At 43.0% G+C, this 12464-nt stretch overlaps 1 protein-coding gene across 5 annotated transcripts in view; it reads left to right on the top strand.

The window, feature by feature from the left end:
- Window positions 1–9579: 9579 nt before the first annotated feature.
- The window catches only part of LOC137385173 (NACHT, LRR and PYD domains-containing protein 3-like), a 72220-nt gene continuing 69335 nt past the window's right edge, over window positions 9580–12464 (top strand). For 4 of the 5 annotated variants that reach the window (XM_068060152.1, XM_068060151.1, XM_068060153.1 and 1 more), the window contains exons 1-2: window positions 9580–9731; window positions 9988–10057. The gene's annotated coding sequence lies outside the window, so the exon portion shown is untranslated. Of the gene's footprint in view, window positions 9732–9987; window positions 10058–12047; window positions 12169–12464 lie in introns of all 5 variants that reach the window. The other variant, XM_068060150.1, reaches the window with a different exon arrangement.

Here is a 12464-nt window from a genome sequence, read left to right as displayed (position 1 = left end):
CCCTCGACCCTATTCTGTCATTCAATAAGATCATGTCTGACCTGTATCCTAACTCCATCCACCCATCATGGCTTCATAATCACTTAATAAACTTTCCCAGCAGAAATCTATTGATCTCGATCTGCAATGATTAATTGAGCTAGGATGTTCTGCCTTTTATGGGAGGGAGTTGTACATTTCCACCACCCTTTGAGAGACAATGTTTTTCCTTAGTTCATTCTTGAATGGCCTGACTCTGATTTTCAGGTTATGTTCCCTTGTCCTAGATTCCCAACGAGCAGAAAAAGTTTCTGTCTACTCTCTCAATCCATTTCAAAATCCTAAAAGCCTCAATCAAATCACCCCACAACCTTCTAAATGTTATAAATAAATGGATAAAAAGATATAACCTGTCTAAGGTGCAGTACACCGTTCTGAGCTTGTGAATATTCTGCAGGGAAATATGAAACAGAATTAAATGATCCTTCACTCGGTTTTACACAGTGTGCTAGGAAAGTATTATTTTATTCACAGATTTATATTTCATGTTTTGATTTGTTGTACTTTGATATTACATTATGGTAATTTATGAATATATATATATAATATATATCTCGATGTGATTCCTCTAGTCACTATGAACAGTGACATTGTCCATGTTGGTTGGTGTTTCTATTTGAATATATTTACCATATCTCACAGGGTGCCAGCACCTGACTAGTCAGCACTGTAGGAGGTGAGGACATTTACCACTATTAACATTATTCTGCAATGTAATGTTATAAATCATGTGACTTTAAATAGTGACGTGATGCACAGATTGATTTCTGAAATGTTTTTAGGGGTAGAAAATGCCCTAAATACTGAAGTGGTAGATTTGACTCTTTTACATTCATTATCCTCTACAATGTAGGAAATTTAGTTTAGTTTAGTTTAGTGATACAGCACTGAAACAGGCCCTTCGGCCCACCGAATCTGTGCCGACCATCAACCACCCATTTATACTAATCCTACATTAATCCCATATTCCTACCACATCCCCACCTGTCCCTACAACCTACCTATACTAGGGGCAATTTATAATGGACAATTTACCTACCAACCTGCAAGTCTTTTGGCTTGTGGGAGGAAACCGGAGCACCCAGAGAAAACCCACGCAGACACAGGGAGAACTTGCAAACTCCACACAGGCAGTACCCAGAATTGAACCCGGGTCGCTGGAGCTGTGAGGCTGCGGTACTAACCACTGCGCCACTGTGCCGCCCTGTTATAGGCCGGTGAGCCTTACATCAGTGGTAGCAAAATTATTAGAGAGGATTCTTAGGGACAGGACTTACTCCCATTTGGAAACAAACGAACTTATTAGTGAGAGGCAGCATGGTTTTGTGAAGGGGAGGTCATGTCTCAATAACTTGATTGAGTTTTTTGAGGAAGTGACGAAGATGATTGATGAAGGAAAGGCAGTGGATGTTGTCTATTTGGACTTCAGTAAAGCCTTTGACAAGGTTCCTCATGGCAATCTGGTACAAAAGGTGAAGTCACACGAGATCAGAGGTGAGCTGGCAAGATGGATACAGAACTGGCTCTGTCATAGAAGACAGAGGGTAGCAGTGGAAGGGTGCTTTTCTGAATGGAGGGATGTGACTAGTGGTGTTCCGCAGGGATCAGTGCTGGGACCTTTGCTCTTTGTAGTATATATAAATGATTTGGAGGAAAATGTAGCTGGTCTGATTAGTAAGTTTGCGGACGACACAAAGGTTGGTGGAGTTGCGGATAGTGATGAGGATTGTCAATTATTTTAAAACTGTGATCTCTGGTTGCTGACACTTGCCAGAGGAAACAGATTCTGCAGACTCACTCAAACACAATCTCTCAATGTTTAATATCTCTATTCAATCTGCTTCCCTGCTCGAAAGAGAACAATTTCAGCTTCTCCAATCTCACCATGTAACTGAAATCCCTCACCCCTGGTATCATCCTGGTAAATCTCCTCTGTATCCCCTCCAAGTACTTCCTGAAATGTGGTGCCCAGAATTGTACACAATACTCCAGCTGAAACCTCACCAGTAACCAAATCAGTAACAAGGACTTTAACTGAGTAAATGGAGGGAAGGGATCTGGTAGAAAAGGTAGGAATACAATTAATTATCAATAATAGTTCAAAAGCAAATGAAAGGGAAGAGATTAGAGGAACAGTTCGAAATTGTGCTTCAGGCACTGTAGGTTAAGGGAAAACAAAAAAAATGTGAAGAAATGTAATGGGGAGAAAGGAATAAACGTGTTATTAAATTAGTGGAGCAGAAGCACAGGTTAGGGGGTGTGGTCAAAATCCAAAATAAGCATTCTCAATACAAACGCACAGAGTACATTGAACAAATTAAATTTGGTGTTGAGAGAGACGGATACAATAGAAATGAGGAAAGGTCATTGACCTAATCGGGGGAGGATGGACCAAGTGTGATCAGACAGTGTGTAACCCAAGGAGGATGGACCCAGTGTGATCAGACAGTGTGTAACCCGGGGAGGATGGACCCAGTGTGATCAGACAGTGTGTAACCCGGGGAGGATGGACCCAGTGTGATCAGACAGTGCGTAACCCGGGGAGGATGGACCCAGTGCGATCAGACAGTGTGTAACCCATGGGAGGATGGTCCCAGTGCGATCAGACAGTGTGTAACCCGGGGAGGATGGACCCAGTGTGATCAGATAGTGAGTAACCCAGTGAGGTTGGACCCAGTGTGATCAGACAGTGTGTAACCCGGGGAGGATGGACCCAGTGTGATCAGACAGTGTGTAATCCTGGGAGGATGTACCCAGTGTGATCAGACAGTATGTAACCCGGGGAGGATGGACCCAGTGTGATCAGACAGTGTGTAACCCGGGGAGGATGGACCCAGTGTGATCAGACAGTGTGTAACCCGGAGAGGATGGACCCAGTGAGATCAGACAGTGTGTAACCCAGGGAGGATGGTCCCAGTGTGATCAGACAGTGTGTAGCCTGTGGAGGATGGACCCAGTGAGATCAGACAGTGTGTAACCCAGGGAGGATGGTCCCAGTGTGATCAGACAGTGTGTAGCCTGTGGAGGATGGTCCCAGTGTGATCAGACAGTGTGTAACCCAGGGAGGATGGACCCAGTGTGATCAGACAGTGTGTAACCCAGAGAGTTTATGAGGGCAATGCTGTTGATGTGGTACACATGGACTTTCAAAGGGCGTTTGATATCGTGCCACACAGCAGACCTTTGAGCAAACGTGTAGCTCATGGAATAAAAGGGACAGTCGCAACATGGGTAGGAAATTGGATGAGGGACAGGTAACAAAGTGTTGTGGTTAATGGATGTTTTTTGTCTGGATGAAGGTTTGTAGTGGAGTTCCCCAGGGGTCAATGTTGGGACCCTTGCTATTCCTGATATATTAATGACTTGGATCTTGGTGAACAGGCACAATTTCAAAATTGCAGCTGAAACAAAACTTGGAAGCATTGTTGAAATGTGAGGAGGATAGTGTAGAACTTCAAAACGGCATGGAAAAGCTGGTGGAATGGCCACACACATGGCAGATGAAGTTCAATGCGGAGAAAAGTGAAGTGATTCATTTTGGTAGGAAGAAAATGGTAAGACAATATAAAGTAAAGGGAAGGACTCTAAAGGGGGTGCAGAAAGAGAGGGACCTGGTTGTATATATGCATATGTCATTAAAGGTGGCAGGACAGATTGAGACCAATTAAAACATACAGAATGCTGGCCTCTATTAATAGGGACAATGAGTAGAAGTGCAAAGAGGTTATATTGAACTTGTAATAATACACTAGTTTGGCCTCAGCTGGTTTATTGCATCAGGTTCTGGGCGCAATATATATGGAAAGATGTGAATACATTGGAGAAAGTGCAGAAAAGATTCACAAGAATGTTTTCAGGGATGAAGAACTTCATTTATATAGGAACATAGGAGTAGCAGTAGGCCATTTAGCCCATCAAGCCTGCCCCGCCTTTCAATACGATCAAGACTGCTCTTCCACTTCAATCCCTTTTCCCACACTATCCTCCTATCCCTTTACGTCATTGTTATTTAGGAATCTGTCAATCTCTGCTTTAAACATTCTCAACGACGGAGCATTTACATCTCTCTGGGGTAGAGAATTCCAAAGATTCACAACCCTCTGAGTAAAGAAATTTCTCCTCATCTCTGTCCTAAGTGGCTTCCCCCTTATTTTAAAATTATGTCCCCTGGCTCGAGACTCCCTAACTAGGGGAAATATCTGAGGTGCATCTACCCTGTCTATCCCTTTAAGTATTTTGTAGGTTTCAATGAGATCACCTTTCATTCTTCGAACCTCTAGAGAATACAGGCCCAGTTTACCCAATCTTTCTTCATAGGACAGTCCGCCATCCTGGGAACAAGTCTGGTGAACCTTCGTTGCACTCCCTCTATGGCAGTAATATCCTTCCGAAGGTAAGGGGACCAAACATGCACACAGTACTTCAGGTGCAGCCTTTTCTTTTAATCTTATTCAATCCTTAACTTACTTCCTTATCCACCACTGACTGCATTTATTTTTGTGTTTTTATACCTTGAAGGAATTTATAGTTGCTGTAAATTATGTAATATTTCTTTAAAGACTATCCATTGCCCATGTACTGTCATACCTTTTAATGTATTTTCCCAATCCACCTCAGTCAATTTGCCCTCGTACTTTCATAATTTCCTCTGTTCAAATTAAACACCCTGGCTTCGTATTAAACTACATAACTTTCAAACATAATGTAAAATTCTATCATATTATGGTCACTCATCCCTAAAGGTTCTCTTACAACAAGATTATCAATTATCCTTGTCTCATTACATAAAACCAGATCTAAAATAGCCTGTCCTCTTGTCGGTTCCTCAACATACTGCTCTAGAAAACTATCCTTAATACACTCCAGAAACTCATCCTCCACAGCAGTAGCGCTCATTATGTTTCATATGCAGATTGAAGTTACCCATGATTACTATATTACTATGCCACATGCTTCTTTAATCTCCTGATTAGTACCATGTCCCACACTACCACTACTGTTTGGTGGCCGATAAACAACTCCTATCAATGTCTTGCTGTTTCTTCGCTCCACCCAAACAGATTCCACATTTAGTTCTTCTGATCTGAGATCCTCCCTGACTAATGTACTGAATCCATCCCTTATTTTCAGTGCAATACCACCTCTGTATCCTTTTTGACTTTCCTTCCTACATGTTGAACATCCCTGAATATTCAGTTCCCTTTAAATTCTCTACCTTGTTGCAAATGCTGTGTGCTTCTTGACATTATTCTGCATTTTAAGCCAAGTTGATGCTCACCTTTGTTTTTCCTGCCTTTGAATGTCACTTGCTACTTTTCTGCCTCCTGCTACCAGCTTTACTTTCTTCCTACGAAGAGAGATTGGAGAAGGTGGGACTGTTTTCTTTGGAGAACAGAGGGCCGAAAGGAGATTTGATAGAAATATTCAGAATTATGAGTCTTCTGGACAGAGTAGATGGGGAAAAACTGTTCCCCCTCCTGAAAGAATCAAGAATGAGAGGGCACAGACATAAGGCAGGTGGCAAAAATAAACAATGGTGACACGAGGGAAAATGTTTTCATGCAGCGAGTGGTTATGATCTGAAATGCACTGCCAGAGAGTGCGGTGGAGGCAGGTTCAATCAAGACATTCAATAGGGAATTATATAGTTATCTGAAAAGGAGGAATACACAGGGTTATGGGGAGAAGGCGGGGGAATGGCACTAAGTGAATTGTTCACTCAGAGAGCCAGTGCAAACATTATTGGTTGAATGGTCTCCTGCTGTGCCCTAACAATTCTGTGATTCTGTGATTATTGGGCAAAGGCAGTTATATAGAGTGATCAGCCATGATCAAATTGAATGGCAGAAACGGCTCTAAGGCCTGAATGACCTACTGTAGGTGTAGAGATCAGTGAGGGGGATTGTGATATACCTGAACAAATTAGCATTGGAAGGGAGGAGTATTAGCGGTTTTAGCGGGCTTAAAATTGGATAAATCCCCAGGCCCAGATTAAATGTATCCAAGGCTGCTATGTGTGGAAAGAGAGGAGATTGCAGGGGCTCGGACACAAATTTTCAAATCCTCTGTGGCCACAGGAGACGTGCCAGAGGACTGGAGGACTGCAAATGGTGTACCATTATTCAAGAAGAGTAGCAGGGATAAACCAGGTAATTACAGGCTAGTGAGTCTAACATCCGTGGTAGGGACACTATTGGAAAAAACACTGAGGGACAGGATTAACCTCCACTTGGAGAGGCCGGGATTAATCAAGGATAGTCAGCATGGCTTTGCCACAGGGAGATCATGTCTAACTAACCGGAATGAATTTTTCAAGGAGGTGACTAGGTGCTCAGATGAGGGTAAAGCAGTTGATGTCGTCTATATGGACTTCAATAAGGCTTTTGATAAGGTCCCTCATGGGAGATTGGTTAAGAAGGTAAGAGCCCATGGGATCCAGGGCAATTTGGAAAATTGGATCCAAAATTGGCTTAGTGGCAGGAGGCAGAGGGTGATGGTCGCAGGTTGTTTTTGCAGTTGGAAACCTGTGACCAGTGGTGTATCGCAGGGATCAGTGCTGGGACCCTTGCTGTTTGTAGTGTACATTAATGATTTAGACATGAATATAGGAGGTATGATCAGTAAGTTTGCAGATGATATGAAAATTGGTGGTGTCGTAAATAGTGAGGAGGAAAGCCTTAGATTACAGGACGATATAGATGGGCTGGTAAGATGGACAGAGCAGTGGCAAATGGAATTTAATCCTGAGAAGTGCGAGGTGATGCATTTTGGGAGGACTAACAAGGCAAGGGAATATACAATGGATGGTAGAACCCTCGGAAGTACAGAAGGTCAGAAGGAACTTGGTGTAAGTGTCCATAGATCACTGAAGGCAGCAGCACAGGTAGATAAGGTGGTTAGGAAGGCATATGGGATACTTGTCGTTATTAGCCAAGGCATAGAATATAAGAGCAGGGAGGTTATGATGGATCTGTATAAAACTCTAGTTAGGCCACAGCTGGAGTACTGTGTACAGTTCTGGTCGCCACATTATATTAAGGATGTGATTGCACTGGAGAGGGTACAGAGGAGATTCACCAGGATGTTGCCTGGGCTGGAGTATTTCAGATATGAAGAGAGACTGGATCGGCGAGGGTTATTTTCCTTAGAGCATAGAACGCTGAGGGGGGACCTTATGGAGGTATACAAAATTATGAGGGGCATTGATACGGTAAATAGGAAGAAACCTTTTCCCCTTACCGGAGAGGTCAATAACCAGGGACTGTAGATTTAAGGTCAGGGGCAGGAGGTTTAGAGGGGATTTGAGGGAAAAAAATTCACCCAGAGTGTGGTTGGAATGTGGAACACATTGCCTGAAGAGGTGGTAGAGGCAGGAACCCTCACAACATTTAAGAAGTATTTAGATGAGCACTTGAAATGTCATGGCATATAACGCTATGGGCCAAGTGCTGGAAAATGGGATTAGAATAGATAGGCTTCATGGTTGCACGGTTACGATGGGCCGAAGGGCCTGTTTCTGTGCTGGATAACTCGATGATTCTATGACTCTACTGTTGTCCCTATGCTCCAAAGAGCTCCAGATGTCCCAGCTATAGTTTCTTGACTAATATTTGCTGAGTTTGGAGCAGAGATTGTGGTGAATGAGGAATAATTTTGTTCCACAGGAACATCCGGAAGAGCGGAGAGTATGTACAGTGGTGTATGACTGGAAGGGATTAATGAAAGAGGGAGGGAATCAGGCAAGAAGGGTTTGTAATATGCAGGCAAAAATCTTCAAACCAATTTACTGGTGGACTGGGAGCCAGTGGAACTTGGCACAAAGGCAGTGAACAGGCGTGTGGAACTTTATCCAGGTCAACCATTACAATGTGACACTGAGAATCGTTTCTGAAATTGGCTCAGTGACAGGACACAAAGGGTAATGGTCGATGGATGTTTTTGGAATGGAAGGCAGTTTCCAGTGGCGTTCCACAAGGGTCAGTGTTGGCCCCTTGCTGTTTCTGGTATATATTAATGATTTGGACTGATATGTGGGAGGCATGATTGGGAAATTCACAGGTGACACAAAAATTGATCATGTAATTGATAGTGAAGAGGATAGCTGTAGACTCCAGAATGATATCAATGGTTTGGTTGAGTGGGCGGAAAGGTGGCAAATGGAATTTAATCTGGAGAAGTGTGAGGTAATGCATTTGGGGAAGACAAACAAAGCAAGAAAATACACAATAAACAGGAGGATATCGTGAGAGGTAGAAGAAGTGAGAGACCTTGGAGTGCATGTCTGCAGGCCCCTGAAGGTGGAAGGACAGGGAGATAGATTGGTGAAGAAGGCATATGAAATGCTTTCCTTTATTGGCCGAGGTATAGAATACAAAAGCAGGGATGTAATGCTGGAACTGTATAAAACACTGGTTAGGCCACAGTTGGAGTATTGTGTACAGTTCTGGTCACTACATTACAGAAAGGACATAATTGCTCGAGAGAGAATACAGAGGATATTTACAAGAATGTTGCCCGGGCTTGAAAGTTGCAGCTAACAGGAAAGATTGGATAGGGAGGGTTGTTTTCCTCAGAACAGAGGAGGCTGAGGGATGACTTAATTGAAGTGTACAAAATTATGAGGGGCCTAGACAGATTTATCACGAAGGACCTGCTTCTCTTAGTGGAGACGTCAATTACCAGGGGGCACAGATTTCAGATGATTGGTCGAAGGATTAGAGTTGACTTGATGATAAACATTTTCACCCAGAGGGGGGTGGGTATCTGGAATTCACTGCCCTGATCAGTGGTGGAGGCAGAAACTCCCAACTCATTTGAAAGGTACCTGGACCTACACATGAAGTGCTGCAACCAGCAAGACTACGGAGCAGGTGCTGGAAGGTGGAATTAGATTGGGAAACTAGATTTTTTTCAGCCAGTGCAGACACGATGGGCTTAATGGACTTTCTCTGTGCCTTAACTTTTCTCTGGTTCTATGGGAGAATTAGGATTGTAGGAGGTGAGGGAGGAATGAAAACTTCAGAAGTTAGGACCATAATAGGTAGACAAACCTGCAAGGAGTAACACGGAGACAGAGGAAAGGGAATTAGACATGGGGGAGTCAGGAGAAATATAATTTTAAGCAAGAAATTAATTTTCAAATTCCTTGAAACGCAATGAATTGAATCATGTCAGAATTTTAAAAAATGAAATTAAAGTATAAATTTACAGTCAGACCAATAATAGGGAATTAGTCAATGTTACAGTTGTTTCACTTATTTATGACACACATTTGCTGATTCAGTTCCAGTAAGTGAGACTTGGAGTATAATACTCATGGGGGTGAACATTCTGATCAAGGTTGATCAATGAACTGAAGACTGTCTGCTGAATTTTATAATCATTGATCTTTTGTTAATAAATTACAATGATTGGTTGGCTGTGCATTTTATTCTGGTGTTTGATTCTAAGAATCGTGATCTTTATTCCTTGCTATCTGTGTCTTTTTATAGTCCGATAATAAGCAGGCTTTGTGGTGAACAATGAAATCGGAAACACCCTATTTCTGTGGGGTCTTCTGAACCACGGAATCGTTACAGCGCTGAAGGAGGCCATTCGGCCCAACATGTCGCCACCAGCTCGCTGAATGAACAATTCACCTAATATCACCCCCGTGCCTTCTCCCTGTAACACCGCACATTCTTCCTGTTCAGGTAACAATCTAATTCCCTTGTGAAAACCTTGATCGAATCTTCTCCCACCACACTCACAGATGAGGTGGTATTTAGACATTGTTACCATACACAGAATCCATGACATTAGATAAAAGATCAGTGATTCAGTTCGAATTTGAATGAGACCGTGTGGCATTCAGATTCTCCTTGCTCCAAACAACAGGGCATGTTGTATTGTAATGAAAAGTCTGAAGGTCATCTTTATGACTGAAATGTGGAATTAATCTCTAACCAGGGTGCATGCAGAACACACAACTCGAACCCACCAGACAGTCTGGAACTGCAATCAAGAGACACAGCACAAGGTAAGGACCCTGAATTTACTGAACACAATTATATGTACCCGAATGGACTCGTCGTCTTTTCTCTGCATAGTTGATCAAAGTTATTGATTAGTTGTAATATCCATAATAGATCGAGTTAGAAAGAATTGTTTTATTCAGAAATTAACTTACTGGAAGCAGCACTGTTTAATAAAAAAAACTTCAAAATATAATCTCGCCAGCTAACATTGTACTGTTGTAAATAACGTTTAAATGTATTTCATTTTAATTCATTCACGGGATGTGGACGTCGCTGGCCAGGCCAGCATTTATTGCCCATCCCTAATTGCCCTTGAGAAGGTGGTGGTGAGCTGCCTTCTTGAACCGCTGCAGTCCATTTGGGGTAGGTACACCCACAGTGCTGTTAGGAAGTAAGTTCCAGGATTTTGACCCAGCGACAGTGAAGGAACGCCGATATAGTTCCAAGTCAGGATGGTGTGTGACTTGGAGGGGAACTTGTAGGTGGTGGTGTTCCCATGTACGTGCTGCCCTTGTCCTTCTAGTTGGTCGAGTTCACGGGTTTGGAAGGTGCTGTCTAAGGAGCCTTGGTGCATTGCTGCAGTGCATCTTGTAGATGGTACACACTGCTGCCACTGTGCGTCGGTGGTGGAGGGAGTGAATGTTTGAAGATGGGGTGCCAATCAAGCGGGCTGCTTTGTCCTGGATGGTGTCGAGCTTCTTGAGTGTTGTTGGAGCTGCACCCATCCAGGCAAGTGGAGAGTATTCCATCACACTCCTGACCTGTGCCTTGTTGATGGTGGACAGGCTTTGGGGAGTCAGGAGGTGAGTTACTCGTCTCAGGATTCCTAGTCTCTGACCTGCTCTTGTACCCATGGTATTTATATGGCTACTCCAGTTCAGTTTCTGGTCAATGGTAGCCCCTAGGATGTTGATAGTGGGGGTTTCAGCGATGGTAATGCTGTTGAATGTCAAGGGGAGATGGTTAGATTCTCTCTTGTTGGAGATGGTCATTGCCTGGCACTTGTGTGGCGCGAATGTTACTTGCCACTTATCAGCCCAAGCCTGGATATTGTCCAAGTCTTGCTGCATTTCTACACAGACTGTTTCAGTATCTGAGGAGTCACGAATGGTGCTGAACATTGTGCAATCATCAGCGAACATCCCCACTTCTGACCTTATGATTGAAGGAAGGTCATTGATGAAGCAGCTGAAGATGGTTGGGCCCAGGACACTACCCTGAGGAACTCCTGCATTGATTTCTACTGTATGAAATGGTAATGACGATAAAGTTAGAGTCCAGGATTCTTCAACATAACCCCTATCACCGAAATTCAAAGTTTCCAGCCCTGAGTTTGGGGGAGGGGGTATGGGGTAGTGGGAGTGGAGAGGTGGGTGGTTACGGGATTGCAGGTGGGGGCACTCTTTAATCCATATAGAGTTCAGGATGTTCGGGTTCTTCATTCCCAAAGTGAGTCAAATGCTGCCTTGTTAAGGGGGAATTGCAATCACCATTTCTCTGGAATTTAACTCTTGCATTTGTGAATAAGTCTGAAGATTTCAGGTGCAATATGAACTGAACACCCACAACCAGTTTATTGTTGGGTCAATACTGACATTTAAAGGCACTATTGATGAGTTCATCTATCACTTTGCTGATCATTGTGAGATGGCTGATAGGGTGATATGTTTAGACTTTGTGGATAAGATACAGCCGGTTAATGTTTTATATTGTCCAATATGTCAGTGTCAGATGCTTTGGAATTGCTTTGCTCGGACAGCTTGTTATGATGTTCAGCTCTTCAGCTGCTACTGGTGGAATGTATTCACAACCCAGAGTATTCACTGTGTTCCACCATTTCAGTGTCATCTTAATATCAAGTACAGTGAACTGAATTGGCGGGACAGTGACTCTGTGAGGGTGACAATCTCTCAAAGAGTTAAAAGAGGATTACTTACTTGGCAGTTTGCACTTCTCTTTTAAACTCACGGGCTGTTGCTCCATTTATTTCAGGATAAGCATGTTCATGGATCCACAGAATCAGGGTTAGTTCCTTGGCTTGAAGGAATTGAAGAACTGAGTTGGAAGACGACAGTTTATGTGGGAAAGATTATAAACAGCAGCAGGTTTCATGGTGAGCATTAAAATTGCATTGATGATACAGAAATTATTCAGGCAAAGGAACCCGATTTCCCTTCGGAACAACAAACAGAAAGAACTGGGAGACTTGCAGTCACTGTTACAATGGTTAAAAGATTAGTAATTTCAATGCCATTTAATATTATTAGGACCATGTTGTACAGGGCGGGAGGACAGAGAAGATAGATCCAAACGGAGGAGTCGAGTGATAAGTAAAAAAAGATGTGTAAGCAAAAATTAAAGTAATATTGAAGAGGAATATTAACCAATTGCTCGCCCAGTATTGTAGGT

This window comes from Heterodontus francisci, chromosome 28 (assembly GCF_036365525.1).
Source record: "Heterodontus francisci isolate sHetFra1 chromosome 28, sHetFra1.hap1, whole genome shotgun sequence".
In the NCBI taxonomy this organism is placed as follows: Eukaryota; Metazoa; Chordata; class Chondrichthyes; order Heterodontiformes; family Heterodontidae; genus Heterodontus; species Heterodontus francisci.
The sequence above is the reverse complement of the archived record's forward strand: the minus strand, read 5'-3'. Positions and strand labels throughout refer to the sequence as shown.